Genomic DNA, 16,714 nt, shown 5'->3' on the forward strand with positions numbered 1-16,714 from the left:
ATCCCCAGTTTTTGGTCATGATCATCTAATCAGGCAATGCCTAAAATCCTCATCCTACAGGGCCCTCCCTCCACAGCCTCCACTTGTCCCTTGGCTCTCAGGGATGGGCCAAGTTCCCTGTTGTCAGTTTCCTTATGAGCACCACCAGAACCAGAGATGGCCCCCAGCTAGGTGGCTCCAGATTCAGACAATTGCACATGTGCTGGTCAAACAGAGAGAGTTTAAAGCATCCTGGGAGTGACATTGCTCTGCTCAGTCATGGGAAACTGAGGACAAGCTAACTCTTGTTTCAAAGCACCACTTGCTACTATTTACTTAAGAGTGGGGTTGGGCTGGCAAAATGGCTCAAGTAGTAGAGCACATGCCTAGAAAGAGTGAGCGGTCCTGAGTTCAAAACCCCATACCGCCAAAAAAAACAAAAGGAGTGGGGTCAACCCTCTGAGAGATTACGAAAATCTCCTTGCTATCTTAGCTGATTCAATAGGTTGTATACACATTTCCCAATCACATGTTAGAACAGTGGACAGATACCATTTTGCTTTCATTTCAACAAACATATTAACCAAGAGGTAATGCTTAGGATGGCAGAATACCCAAATGCTCATACCCTTTCTGGAACCTACCTTCCCGCACCCTCAACTAATCTGACTCTGGATTCCCAGGTTAGAAAATGACTTGGTAAACTGAGCATGGTGGTCCACATCTATAATCCCAGCATTCCAAAGGCTGTGGCAGGAGGATTGGGAGTTCCAGGTCAGAGCAAAAGCCTGTTTCAAAAAAACAAAACCATGAGCTGGTGGAGTGGCTCAAGTGGTAGAATGCCTGCCTAGCAAGCGTGAGGCTCTGAGTTCAAACCCCAGCACCGCCAAAAAAAAAAGAAAATGGTTGCCTCCTGTCCACCTACCTGCTTGACACTTGAAAGATGACATCTGAAAAATGGTTAGTTCATGCCTAGATGATCATGACTGTTAGATTCTTGTGGTGAATTGCATTATAAAATGCCTTTCTTCATCTCCTCCTGTGATATTAAAATTATGACCAGGACTTGGGGGGTATATGAGGCCCTAGGTTCCATCCAAAGAAAAAGGAAAAAGAAAATTATGACCTAGGCTTTTTTTTTTTCAACCTATCTGAAAAAACTTTGTCTTGGATGGTCTTTTGGGGTAGAGTCTGATCATCTTTTTTCTTTTAATAGGTGAATTAAGCCTCTTTCAACACTTATTGATATGTCAGGTAGGTGAGCCTTATTTTTGTCACATTCACATGTTATTATACCATGTGCAAAATAATTAAGTTACTTTTTGTTTGTTTTGGGTGGGAACAGGGTTTGAACTCAGGGCTTCATGCTTGCAAAGCAGGCACTCTACTATTTGAGCCATACCTCCAGTCCATTTTGCTCTGGTTATGTTAGAGATGGGATCTCAGGAAATGTTTGCCCCTGCTGGACTCAAACAATGATGCTCCCTATCTCAGCTTCCCAAGTAGCTAGAATTATAGGTGTGAGCCACCAGCACCTGGCTGCCTTGGTAACTTTTTAAAAAGCTACCACATTGTAGTCCATTATCTTTGCTTCTGTGAATAATTTTTCTCAAATTTCAGAAAGTTTTTTATTATTATTTGTTTGTGGTTTTTGTTCTGTTGTGTTGTTGTTTTGTGGTGCTAGGGTTGGAACCCAGGGCCTAGAGGTAAGTTCTATCCCCAAGCTATACCTCCAGCCCTCAGAAGATTTTACTTTTATGATGAAAATTTTAAATAATGCATCTAGTTTTCTATTATTTAACAAATGTCTCTTAATTCCCTACTTGGAACAAATAAAAGAAAAGCACATTCCCTCCCTTCCTCTCTTCTTCTACCTAATTTTAGTCAATAATATCTTTCTCAGAGTTTATCTTTTTATAATTAAAAATGCTTATTCTATTACTTGATTTTGTCAGTTTTGAATAGTGTCATCATCTTTTTTCTTTTAATAGGTGAATTAAGCCTCTTTCAACACTTATTGATATGTCAGGTAGGTGAGCCTTATTTTTGTCACATTCACATGTTATTATACCATGTGCAAAATAATTATGTTACTTTTTGTTTGTTTTGGGTGGGAACAGGGTTTGAACTCAGGGCTTCATGCTTGCAAAGCAGGCGCTCTACTATTTGAGCCACACCTCCAGTCCATCTTGCTCTGGTTATGTTAGTTAGTCTCTAGTTATTACAGACTAGAGATCAGTAAACTTATGCTACCCTCCCCTGTCCTCCACAATCTTTGTTCATTGCAGTGTTTATATATCAAGACATAATTTGTACGTCCTTTGCAACACTAAAGTGCAGTTGCCTCTGTTTTCCTCTATGTTACATAGACTCGAAGCTTGCTGCCAGTGTTTTTTCTATAATTCCCTCCATTATCTCCTAGTTGACTGACACGCATCTTCTGGCAGTCCCCCAAGAAAGGTTCACAGAATCAATATTTGCTAAAGACTTTCATGTGCAAGACTCTTGGAAGGAAAAAAGAGAAAGAGGCTAGCCGCATTCCTGATAGTTGAAGGTTAATTTGGCAGGCTAATGCCTTACTTGTTTTTCAGACAGGGTCTCTTAGTGTAGCCAGGTTGTCCTCAAACTTGAAATCCTCCTGCCTCAGCCTCCCAAGTGGTGGGATTACAGACACACATTACCATGCTTGCCTCAACACATTTTTAATGGCACTCTTTTTTTCTTAAAGTTATTATTATTGTTGTACTGGGGATACATTGTGTTATTTACAAAAATTCTTTACAATATATCACGTTGAATTCACCCCCTCCATCATTGTCCTTTATCCCCCCTTTCCCCATTCCTAGAACAGCTTCAACAGGTCTCATTTTTCCATTTTCATACATGAGTACATAGTATTTCCACTATACTCACCTTCCTGCACCCTTTCCTTATAGTCTCCCCTCTCACACTGGTACCCAACTCCCAGACAGGACCTATGATGCCTTCCTTGTCTCCATTTTTGAAAAAAAAAAAAAGACATTTTTGTTTGTTTAAGATAGCTATAAAGGGTGTTTCACTGTGACATTCCCATGTATATATGTCTTATAACCTGAATTGCTTCAGCCCCTCTATTTTTCTCCTGACTACTATACTCCCCTTCTTATGGTGGTTTCAATAGGTTTAAAAATTCTATTTTCATTCTTGTATAGGAAGTGCATCCAACACATTCATCTTCCTTCTTTTGCCCTCCCTCTCCCACTAGTGACTTCCCCTGTTGCTTGTGTTTGTTTAAGGTCTATTCCACATATGAGAGAAAACATGTGGCTTTGGCCTTCTGAGCCTGGCTAACTTCACTTACGATGATGTTCTCCAGTTCCATCCATTTACCTCCAAACAATAATATTTCATTCTTCTTTATCGCTGAGTAAAATTCCGTTGTATATAAATACCACATTTTCTTAATCCATTCGTCAGTGCTGGGGCATCTTGGCTGTTTCCATAGCTTGGCTATTGTGAATAGTGCCGCAATAAACATGGGAGTGCAGGTGGCTTTGTTCTAACCTGAGTCACATTCCTTCAGGTATATCCTTAGCAGTGGTATTGCTGGGTCATGTGACAGTTCTATTTTTAGTTTTTGAGGCACCTCCATACCGTTTTCCATAGTTTAGTGCCATTCTTTATCAGTGTATATTAGTTGGAACAATACCTTGTTTTGACTTGGATCTCTCTTGTGTATTGCACCCCTTCTTCTGGCATTGAATATTACTACAGCCCTCTAGAACCAGCCTAATTTTCTCCCCTCTAAGTAACTTCATCGTTTTGCTTAATTAACTGACTCAGAAGAGTCGCCCTAGAGATATATCATAGAAAAGTCTTTAAATTTCATAGATAATTAATCACAGCCAGATGTGATTATGCACATCTGCAATCCCAACACCCAGGAGACTGAAGGAGGAGGATCGCAGGTTTGAAGCCAGACTGATCTATACAGCACCAACTTCCAGACCTGTCTGTATATGTAGAACCTCCTCAGCCTGTATTCTATACAGATATTCTATATCTGTCATTTTTGTCCCTGCTCTTTTCTTGGCTGTCCTTCCATTTTGCTTTGCCTTTCTTCTTTCTCCCCCAGGTCCCTTACTTACCCTTACCTTAACTGTCTCTTATTTTTCCTCTTCCATTCTTTTTTATTTCCATGATACTTAGTTCTTCCCAAGTTCATCTCTTCCCAGCACCTCACCAACTCTTCCCTGTACTCATTTTCTCTTCAACTTTTTTACTTGGGAACAACGCAAATCTATAGCCATGTTAAGGACGAACATGACGGTCGCCCTTCATGTGGACTCACCCATTATCACTTTGCCATATCCGCCCCAGCTGCCCCATGCACACAAACTATTAGGCAAAGCACACGACTCCCCAGCCATGATAAAACGAATCGCTGACGTGGTGGCACTTCATGGAAACTTTTGCCTGCATCTTCTAAAATAAGGGCGTTTGTCTATACTACACCATCTTCGAGTCCACTCGAGCTGCAAATTACCATAGGAGTGACTTGTAACACCAGTAATTCATTTTACACACTTCCAGAGACTAGAAAGCCCAAGACCAAGGCACTGGCAGATGTGGTGTCTGGCGAGGGCAGCTTTCTGGCTCACGCACATTAATGTCTCCGTGTATCCTCGCATGGGGAGGGGCAGGCAGTTCAATGGGGCTTCTTGTACAAGGCCACAAGTCCCATTCATGAGAGCAGAGCCCTTATGACCTAAGACCCACCTCCCATGACATTGGTGACTAGGTCTTAACATACGAACTCTAGATGATAGTAACCACAATACTAATTCAAGGATTCCATACCATCATCAGATTTCCCCAACTACCCCTCAATCTGTTATCCACTCATACAGCATAACCGTTATGCTTCTTTATTTCTTTTCATCTAGAACAGACCCCCAATTTTTGTTACATTTACTTTCATTAAATTACACATCAGTTATTTTATAAAATGTTCTACAGTCTTGATTTATCTGATGTTTCATTTGTTTTTTTAGCACTTACACTTCCAATAAATTGCCAGTTAGATCTAAGACTTGATTCAATGCACATTAAACATTGTCTGTATATGAGATTGTGTATTTCCTACCGCATTCCATCAGGAGATATGTGATGTTAGGCTCCCTCAATGATAGTCATTTAAAGTTTGATCAATTTGATTAAGGCAGGCAATCACCAGGTTTATCCAATGTAAAAGTACAAATCTTCCCTCTCTGCTTACTAATTAACCCCTGTGGTAATACATGGTCACCTTAGAACATCCTCATCACAGGGCCAGGTGTGGTGGTGCACATTTGTAACCCCAGCTAATTGGGAGGCATAGGTAGGAGGATCACAGTCCCAGGCTAACCCTGAACAAAAATGCAAGACCCTATTCAATAATAATAATAATAACCAAAGCAAATAGCCAGCCCTTTGGCTCAAGTGGTAAAGTGTCCACCTAGCAAGTGTGAAGTCCTGAGCTCAAATCCCATACCACCAAAAAAAAACCATTCTCATTACCAATTACATTTTATCCAATGGTTTTAGCATCTACTGATGATCTTTACCTTAATTATTATATCAAGGGTTACAAAATGGTGATTTTAAAAAATTGTTTTCTGTTCTTTTATTTCTGTGTTGTAGTCATCCTTCACAGAAACAACTTCTGCATTCACTTGTGTCCTTGGATAGGCAGGGTTTTCCAGTGAGTTATAAGTTTTTGCTGCTCTTTTCCTCTTTTGCCTCTGAGTGGATTTAACTGGATCCTCTGCATCTCTCAGCATTGAACAGGCAAGTGATTTTTGTGAGACTCTGTCAGGGTTGACTTCCAGATGGCTGGCTTTCCTCCAAACCATAGCCACAGGTACAGACTATTCCACACAACCACCACTGTTGCATGTGATCTTTGTGAGCACTGACAATGGGGCAGATTCTTTGCTGCTCTTTTGGTAACTCACTTGGCAAATCAAATTTGGAGCAAGTGACACCTCGCAGCTTCAACCAGAGCAACTGAGATGTCCTGGACCCGCCATAATACATGAACATAGATACTCAGACTCCTGACTGCCTGTGCAGTCCTGGAACTGACCCAATTCAAGCTAGTGTTACTACAACCCCACCAGCTGAACACAACACATCATCTGCTCTGGAGGGAACCACATAGTCCAACTGCTGGGGGCAGATTTCACCCCCCAACTATCCCCTACAAAATTGGTGGCCACATTCACCTCCATCTGTGTGGGAGCAGGGAAGCTCAGCCACAGTTGTGAAAACTACACAGTCAACCACCTTGGAGAAACTGGTAGTAAGCTGACAGTGACAGACATCCCAGAGAAAAGTGGTTGACCAATAAGCTTAATTCTAGCTCCCAGGCATGCCCTGTGGGCAGAAGGGGCTGGTGACTGCTCAAATACCAGCTCCCGTCCATCCCCCCAAAGCTGACACATAGGGAAGGACAACATCCATCACCACACAGGCCAGCATACCAAACTTAAGAAGGAGCAGAGACAGAGAAAGTCCCTGTCAAAAGTGTCAGCACCTAGATTTGATATCCAAGGAAGGAGCCCAAAACATTCATTGAACTGATTTCTTATTTAGCATTTTTATTTATTGTTTTTTCAGTTTATTGTCACCTATCTCCCTCTTCCATTCTGTCCAAATATCAATTTGCTTAGCCCTCTCTTCATCCATTTCCTCTCTCTCCCCCCAATTTTTTCTTCCCTCTTCTTCTTTTCTCTCTTCCTTTCTTCTTACCTTCCTCTCCTCCCCTCCCTAGCCCCCCACTGTCCTGACCTCCTCCACACTTAACACTCGCTGAATAGACTATTATATCAATTTTACACATTACCCCAATCCTTCCTATCCCTCTGCAATTCCTCACAATAGCACCCTCCCCCACAATGACTGAACTACACACATTAGGGCCTTATTATCCTGTAGCCCCCACACCTCACACCTCTTTTTCCCCTCCCTGCCCTCTCTTCTAGCACCATCTTTTTAATTACCTAAGTATCTATCTCTATGCAAACAACTGTTATCGCCCTAATACCTGCTGTTTATAGAAAATATCTCCAAGGGTTTTTTTTAAGATGGTATGTAAATAACTGGTTTGGCATTTAATTTGAAAATTTGTTATTGCTTAATTATACCTCCAGGCCAGGGAACAGAAATATTACAACAACCTAACTAAGAACTAAGCTAGTCAGAGCATAGAAATTAAGTCAAGGGGAAGATAGCAGGTAATTAAAACTCCCAACTAACTACTCAAAACACACAAGCAAAGCACAAAAAAGATAGCAAGGAAATATGACACCTCAAAAGACTAACAATAACATAACAGAGAATTTGGTGAAAAGAGAAGGGAATGAATCCCCAGTTGCTAACCTCAGAAGAAAGATGATAAAAATGTTCAATGAGTTTAAAGAGAACATACAAAAATAACTCAATAAATATCAAGAGAACATGGATTTAAAAAAAAAAACTTGAGAAGGCACAGAAACAACTAAATGAACTCAGAGAGGATTTCAAGGAACTCCAAAATAAAACTAAGGAGATTATTTTAAAAGAGAGAGAGATAATGAAATAAGGAGACAGAACAGAATAGGAAAGAGGAGTTTACCAAAGATATGGAAAGTCTCAGAAAAAAGAATCAAACAAATCCTGGAAGTAAAAAGTTCCTTAAATCAAATAAAAAATACAATTGAAAGCACAGACTGGAACAAGCAGAAAACAGAATTTCAGGGCTTGAAGACAAAATAGACATTAAAGGAAAAAACAGAAAAATTCTTAGACAAAAGACTCAAGAACTACAAAAGGAATACATAAGAACTCTGCAACTCTATCAAAAGACCAAACCTGCAAATCATGGGCATCAAAGAAGGAGAAGAGGTGCAAGCCAAAGGTATATGCAATATATTCAACAAAATAATAGCAGAAAACTTCCCAAATCTTGAAAAAGAGATGCCCATTCAGGTGCAGGAACCCTCTAGGACACCAAACAGACATGACCAAAATAGAACCTCTCAGTGGCATATTATAGTAAAACAATGAGCACAGAGAAAAGGAAACAATGTTGAAGGCTGTAAGAAAGAAAAACCAAATAACATATGAAAATAACAGCATATTTCTCAACAGAAATCTTAAAGGTAAGAAGGACATGGAGTGAGGTATTTTGATAGTCCACCCAGCAAAGCTAGCATTCAAAATTGAAGGAGAAATAAAAATCTTCTATAACAACCAGAAACTAAAATAATACATGACCACTAAACTACCACTACAGAAGATTCTGAAAGGAATCCTACACAGAGAAGAGGAAAACAAACATAGCCATGAAAGATTGGAATTATTAAACCTCAAGAGAAGAGCAGACAAGTAATTAAAGAGCAGTATAGAATTAGTTGCGCACACACAAACCCTTACATAACAAAAACAACTAAGTGGCAGGAATCACCACATAGCTCTCAATAATAACAATGAATGTTAATGCCCTCAACATCCCCATCAAAAGACTCCAACTGGCAAGCTGTATTAAAAAAGAAGGCCCAGCAATCTGTTGTTTACAAGAAACCCACCATACATACAGAAGTAAACATTGCCTTAGGGTGAAAGGTTGGAAGAAGATTTACCAAGCTAATGGCCCCTCAAAACAGGCAGGAGTAGCAATATTTATATGAGACAAAGTAGGCTTCAAACCTAAATTAGGAGAGACAAAGAAGGTCACTTCATACTAATAAAAGGAGCAATACATCAAGAGGAGATAGCAATTGCTAACTTATATGTGTCCAATGTCTATGCTCCCAACATCATTAAATATACACTACTAGACTTAAAAACACAGATAGACCCCTACACAATGGTGGTGGGAGACTTCAGTACTCCTCTATCACAAATAGGTCATCCAAAAAAAAAAATAGGTCATCCAGACAAAAAAATCAACAAAGAAACTCTAAAATTGATTGATACCGTAGATCAAATGGACCTCACAGTCATCTACAGAGTATCCCATCCTGCAACAGCACAATATATATTCTTCTCCAGCAGCCCATGGAACTTTCTCCAAAATAGACCATATTTGGGTCTATTTTGGTTACAAAATTTGGTCATATTTAGGTTACAAAGCAAGTCTTAACAAATATAATTGAAATAACCCTCTGCATACTGTCTGACCACAATGCAATAAAACTAGAACTTAACAAAAGAAACAGCAGAAAATACTCATACACCTGGAGATTGAACAACAGATTACTCCATGATTAGTGGGTCACTGAAGAAGGAAGAAATCAAAAGTTCCTGGAATTTAACGAGAATGAAAGCACAACCTATCAAAACCTGTGGGACACAGCAAAGGCAATCCTAAGGGAAAAGGTTATAGCCATGAGTGAATATATTAAAAACACAGAAAGATCTCAAATAAATGACCTAATGCTGCATCTCAAACTCCTACAAAAACAAGAACAAGCTAAACCCAAAACAAGCAGAAGGAGAGAAATAATAAAAAATAAGGGCCAAAATCAATGAAATAGAGGCCAAAAAAAAAAACCATTCAAACAAAAAGCTGGTTCTTGAAAAGGTAAATAATATTGACAAATCCCTGGCAAATCTGTCTAAATGAGGAGGGAAAATATCCAGATTAGTAAAATTAGAAATGAAAAAAGGGGAGATAACAACAAACTCCAAAGAGGACTGGGGAACCACTAGGGACTACTTTGAAAGCCTATATTCAAATAAATTGGAAAATCTAGAAGAAATGGACAAATTTCTAGAAACATATGTCTATACAAAATTGAACCAAGAAGATATTAATCACCTAAACAGACCTATAACATGCAAAGAAATTGAAGCAGCAATAAGAAGTATCCCAAAAAAGAAAAGTCCAGGACCTGACCATTTCACGCTGAATTCTATCAGACCTTTAAAGAACTAATACCAACACTCCTCAAAATTTTCCACAAAATAGAAGGTGAAAGAACACTTCCAAACCCATTCTATGAAGCCAGTGTTATGCTCATCCCAACTAGACAAGGACACAGCAAAAAAAATGAGAGTTACAGGCCAATCTCTTTAATAAGCATACACGTAAAAATCCTCAATAAATATTAGCAAAACTTCAAAACTGAATTTTGATAGCATATCAAAAAGATCATACACCATGATCAAATTGGTTTCATCCCAGGGATGTAGGGGTGGTTCAACATATGTAAATCATTAAATGTAAGACAGCACATTAATAGAAGCAAAGACAAAAACCACATAATCATCTTAATTAGATGCAGAAAAGACCTGTGATAAAATTCAACATCCTTTCATGGTAAAAGCTCTGATGAAACTAGGAATAGAAGGAATGTACCTCAACATAATAAAGGCTATATATGACAAGCCTATAGACAAAATGGTAAGTGGGGAAAATGGAAACCATCTCCTCTAAAGTCAGGATCGAGATAAGGGTGTCCACCCTCTCCTCTCTTATTCAACATAGTCTTGAAATTCCTAGCCAGAGCAATAAGACAGAAAGAAGAAATAAAAGGAATATAAATTAGAAAAGAAGAAGAGATAAGATATGATCTTATCTCTAAAAGACCAGAAAAACTTCACCAAAAAACTCCTAGACAACATTAACAGCTTCAGCAATGTAGCAGGATATAAAATCAATTTACAAAAATCAGTAGCCTTTCTATACACCAACAATGAACAGATTGAAAAAGAACATAGGAAAATAATTCCATTTATAATGCCCTCAAAAAAATAAAATACCTAGGAACAAACTTAACAAAGGATGTGAAAGACCTGTACAAGGAAAACTGTAAACCACTGAAGAAGGAACTCAAAGAAGACTACAAAAGATGGAAAGATCTCCCATGCTCATGGATTGGTAGACTCAACATAGTAAAAATGGCTATACTACCAAAAGCAATCTACATGTTCAATGCAATTCCCGTAAAAATTCTAATGCTATTCATCACAAAGATTGAAAAGTCAACCCTAAAGTTCATTTTGAAGCACAGAAGACCTCAACTAGCCAAGGCAATACTGAGCAAAAAGAAATAAAAGGAATATTGTGGGGAGCGGATTATGAGAAGCCTATCAGAACTTGACATAAGCACAGCTGTGCCCAATATCAGCACGCTGAGTTTGGCATGGCCCCAGCCACAGAAGAGTGCAGGAGGCAGTGTAGCTGCTTTTCCTAAGTTGTTTACATTCAGAGAAGTAGGAACACAGGTTTCTCTTGTTACAATGTCACTCCCCTCCCAGAGAACTGTTGCTCTATCTCCTTGTTTACCACTGGATATAAAAGACTGGCTGAAGGAGGACGCAAGGTTTTTTGATGGGGGATTTTGATTGACTGCCACTGACGCTGGCTGATGTGTCTCCACCAGAGCAGCTTTCTGCACGAGAACTTTATACATAGGCTTTAGAAAAGCTAAGCTAAAGAGAACATGGGACAGTGCAAGTCTGATAGGACAGTGCAAGTCTGAGGGCAAAGACTTTTAAGAGAGATTATGCTAAAGAAAAGTTAAGAGAAAACATGAGACAGAATGAGTCTAAGAAAAAAGATTTTAAAGAATAGAAAAGAAGATTTTAGAAGCAAGGTTTTAAAGAATTGTAAAGGAGTAAGGCCTTAAAGAATAAAGAATAATAGAGAAAAGAAGCAATGAGGCTGTTTTGTGCCTCCATCCAAGCACCCAACACACCTGACCCCAACTTTCTGCATGTCTGTTTGTCTATCGTTTGTCATTTCTGCATCTCCCGTTGCACCCAGTTAGCACAGTTAGGTTCAGGAGTAATAGGAGTGAGAAAAAGATGCTCCAGAATATAAATTGGAAATGAAGTAGTCAAACTATCCTTATTTATAGATAATATGATCTTATCTTTAAAAGACCAGAAAAACTTCACCAAAAAACTCCTAGACACCATAAACAGCTTTAGCTTCAGCTGGTGGTATCACAATACCCAACTTCAAACTTTACTACAGAACCATACCAATAAAAACAGCATGGTACTGGCACAAAAACAGATATGAAGACCAGTGGTACAGAATTGAAGACCCAGATGTGGGTCTTCTTTATAGCTACACACCCACTTGATTTTTGACAAAGGCACCAAAAACATACTATAGAGAAAAGACAGCCTCTTAAACAAATGTTGCTGGGAAATCTGGATATCTTCATGCAAAAAAACTGAAAGTAGATCCATGCCTGTCACCTTGTACAAGTATCATCGCAAAGTGGATTAAGGTCCTGAAACTTCAAAACTAGTGCAGGAAAGAGCAGGAAATACACTGGAATTAATAGGCACAGGGAATGACTTCCAAAATAAAACCCAAATGGCTCAGCAACTAAGAGAAAGGATTGACCAATGTGACCACATGAAATTAAAAAGCTTCTGCACAACAAAAGAAATGGTCTCTAAATTGAAGAGGCAACTCACAGAATAGGAGAAAATCTTTGCCAGCTATCCATCTGACAAGAGATTGATAACAAGAATACACAGGGAGTTCAAAAAACTAAACTCCAAAAAAATTAATGATCCAATGAAGAAATGGTCAAATGAACTGAACAGAGTATTTTCAAAGGAAGAAGTCCAAATGGTAAAAAAAAAAAAACAAAAAAAACACATGAAGAAATGCTCAACATCCCTTGCCATAAAGGAAATGCAAATCAAAACCATATTAAGATTCCACCTCACGCCTGTTAGAATAGCTACCATCAAGAACACCACCAACAACAAATGTTGGCGATGATGTGGGGAAAAGTGAACCCTCATACACTGCTGATGGGAACGTAAATTAGTACAACCACTATGGAAAACAGTATGGAGGCTCCTCAAAAAACTAAAAACAGATCTGCCATATAATCCAGCTATACCACTCCTAGAGATATACCCAAAGGAATGTAAGTTAGGTTACAATAAAGACACTTGCACACCCATGTTTATTTCAGCACTATTCACAATAGCCAAGTTATAGAAACAGCCAAGATGCCCCATTACTGACTAATGGATCAAGAAAATATAGTACTTATATACAACAGAATTTTTATTCAGCCACAAAGAAGAATGAAATATTGTTGTTTGCAGATAAATGGATGGAACTGGAGAACATCATCTTAAGTGAAATTAGCTAGGTTTAGGAAGCCAAAAGCCAAATGTTTTCTCTAATATGGGAGCTATAGACCTAGAACAAATACAAGCAATATTATGAAAAACAGGTCACACTAAAGGGAGGTCACATATGAGACGGGGAAGGTAAAAGAAGGAAATTAAGAAGGTGAATATGGTTGATGTACTCTCTATACAAGAATAAATATAGAATTTTTAAACTTGTTGAGCTGGGTGCCAGAGGCTCATGCCTGTAATCCAAGCTACTCAGGAGGCAGAGATCAGGAGGATCGTGGTTCAAAGCCAGCCTGAGCAAATAGTTCTCAAGACCCTATCTTCAAAAAGCCCATCACAAAAGAAGGGCTGATGGAGTGGCTCAAGGTGTAGACCCTGAGTTCAAGCCCCAATTCCTCAAAAAAAAAAAAAATCGTTGAAACCACCATAAGAAAGGGACTAAGGTAGAAAGAAGAAAAATATAGAGGGTGAACCAATTCAGACTCTATATATATATATATACACATATACACACACACACATATATGGAAGTCCCACAAGAAAACTCCCTATGAAGTTATCTTAAACAAGCAAAAATGTCAGGTTTTTTTTTCTCTTTTACAAAATTGGAGAACAGGAGGGTGAAACAGGTCCTGCCTGGGGTGGGGGGTGGTACCAGTGGAAAAGGGAGAGGAGGGTGGAGGAGGGTGAATACGGTACAAATACTGTGTATACATGTATGTAAATGGAAAAATGAGATCTGTTGAAACTGTTCCAGGAATCAGGGGAGGGGGATAAAGAAGAATGGTGAAGGGGTGGATTCAAGTATGATATATTTGATACATTGTAGGAACTTTTGTAAATGCCACAATGTACCCCCACCCAGCACAACAATAACAAATTTTAAAATAAAAGAAGGAACAAGGGGGGAAAAAAGAATGGTGGTGTTTTTTAAATAGGTCATCACTAGTTACCTATTAATAGAAATTTGGGTTGTTTCCAGTGATTCAATTGCGAAAACCCTGGTATGAAAACCCATTTAAAATTGTCCTTTTTTTCAGCTTAAAATTCTACCAGCGGATTGTGGGGTCAAGGACAGTGGCTGACTGAAGACTATTTTTGGTGGTACTGAGATTTGAACTCAGGGCTTTGTGTTTGCTAGGCAGGAGCACTATCACTGGAGCCACACCTGTAGCCCTTTTTGCTCTAAGTATTTTTACTAAGGTCACATTTATTCCTGGGGGGACCTAGAACATGATCCTCCTATTTATGTTTTCTGTTAGCCGGGGTGACAGGCACGTCCTGCAGTGCCCAGCCATTGGCTGATATGGGATCTCAAAAACTTTATGCCTAGGCTGGCCTCAAACCATGATCCTCTCAATCGTCACTTCCCACACAGCTGGGATTACAGATGTGAGCCACTGCACCGATCCAACATTTTTGTTTGTTTGTTTCTGGCTACAGATTTATTCAACACAAAATACTCCTGTCCAAACTTTACTGAGGTGACTGGCATGTCCACGGCCCAATCCACATGTAAACTGGAATTCAGTTGCTGACCCAGCCCCAGTCTCTGCTTTTTTGTGGGCACCAGGGGCTCAGCACTGGGTCTTTGTCACTTCCTCTCTTGTGAGTACTGCAGATCCCTCTCCCTCCATGCTCTCCAGCCAAGCCTGCCAGTCCTAGGCAGCTGTGGTGCAGGGTGGCAAACATAGCCTCAGGGCAGTGGGAGAAAGATGGAGGACAAAGGCACCCTCATTGGTCAGGTATGGGTAGAAGTGTCGCCAGCAAACTGTTCCCTCCGTAGCCTGTAGACTTGAGAGAACACACAGTCTTCAGGACCTGCAAGTTGAGCACATTCTCATCTGCCAGCCCTGGGGCTTGTGCATGTGGACGTCCTCACTCCCTCCTTAAGAAGGAGTTCACAAGTGGCAATCTGCTTTTTCTTGGACATCAACAGGGAGGTGGCCGCGGAATATGGGGGATAACTGAGTGTAGCCTGTAAGCAAATCCTCTCAGCCACCACTGCCCTGTGAGCTGCTTGAGTGCTGTGTGGCTTGAAAGAACTAGTGTGGGCCAGTCTGAAACAAATTTACAATCACAGGGACTTTGCCAATCCAAATCCTGGGTCTCAAAACACAAAGTAGTCAGGGAGAGAGGAGGGGCAAATGGTGTAGCAGAGCAGGTGGGGCATGGAGCCAGGTGGGTGTGAAGACCAATTCCACCACTCCCTAGCTGTGGGAATTGGGCAAGAGATTAAGTATAATCTCTCTGGGCCTTTCCTAACTAATCCGTAGCACCAGGCATGATGACACACACCTATAATCCCAGAACTTGGGAGGCTGAGGTAAGAGATCTCTGAGGCCAGCCTGAGCTACATAGTGAGATCCTGTCTTAACATTAAAATTAATCAAGGATAGCAATAGTATCTATTTCATAAGATTGTTGTGAGGACTAAATAAAAAATGTAATTTTTTATTTAAATGTAATTTCTTATTTAATGTAATTTCTTATTAAAGAAATTTAATGTGTGTGTGTGCCCGCCACATAGGATGCATTAATACAACACAAGATGCTCCTGCCCCAAAATTTCCAGAGGGAAAAATCTGCAGTGGGGGTAGAAGTCTGGCTTTCTGAGAAGAGTTGAAGAGTCCTGAATGGACACAACACTAAATGGCTTTATAAACACAATATGACCAACAGATACATCCCAAGGCTCTGATCTTGAACAGAAAACAGATGAATTACTCTGGTACTTTAACAGATAACTCGTGGGTTTACATGTCAGGCAGATGGGTAAAAATTACCTTTCTGTGGTCTCAAGGCCCTATGTGAGGTTGCCCAGAATGTCTGCATAAATAATATTTCTCGCATTGTGCAGTGCATAGCCTACACAACTGTATATGGCAGCCCTGTGTGACCTCCACTCCATGGGCTTTTTTGCTTTGCATTGTACCCTTTGTCCACCTGTGGTCTCAGATGCACCATAAGGTCCTTGACAGCAGAAACACAGATTATATCATATTTTATTCCACAGTACCCGGCACTCTCCCCCAGCAACTCAGGAAGGGCTTCTTCTGACTAACTCCAGGAGATGACAGCAGCCTCCTTTGGGCCTCCCACGGCCCTCTGGGAAGGCTCAGTTCAAGAACCACACATTTCCCATCAGTATCCAGTACCGAGCCTTCACCTGACCTTCCTTAAGACCAGTTTAACTCAAGAATCAGGAAATCATTAACAGTGGAGGCTCTCTGAGGGAAAGGACTTCGATCTGTGGTCACCCAGAACCACTGTGTACATGCGAGGCACTCCATAACTACAGGGATACATCAGCCTTCTCGTGCATACAAAGGGGAGTATATGAATGCTGTTATCCAATACTTACCTAGGCAGGATCAGAGACCTGAGACACCATTGCTGGAGACCTCTCAGTTTCAGATAATCCCTAACCCTAAGCCAAAATCTGTGGCCACCCCCTACCCCATGAGTGCTTTGCTCCCTGTTCCTGTTCTGTCCTATAGAGTCCTAGACACAAAAGTCTGGCGCAGCAAAGAGGAAACTCCAAGGCCCAACCCATACCTGTAGGTTCCAACCAACCAGAGTCAACTGTTTCCAAAGGACTCACTCTTTG

This window comes from Castor canadensis, chromosome 3, assembly GCF_047511655.1.
Source record: "Castor canadensis chromosome 3, mCasCan1.hap1v2, whole genome shotgun sequence".
In the NCBI taxonomy this organism is placed as follows: Eukaryota; Metazoa; Chordata; class Mammalia; order Rodentia; family Castoridae; genus Castor; species Castor canadensis.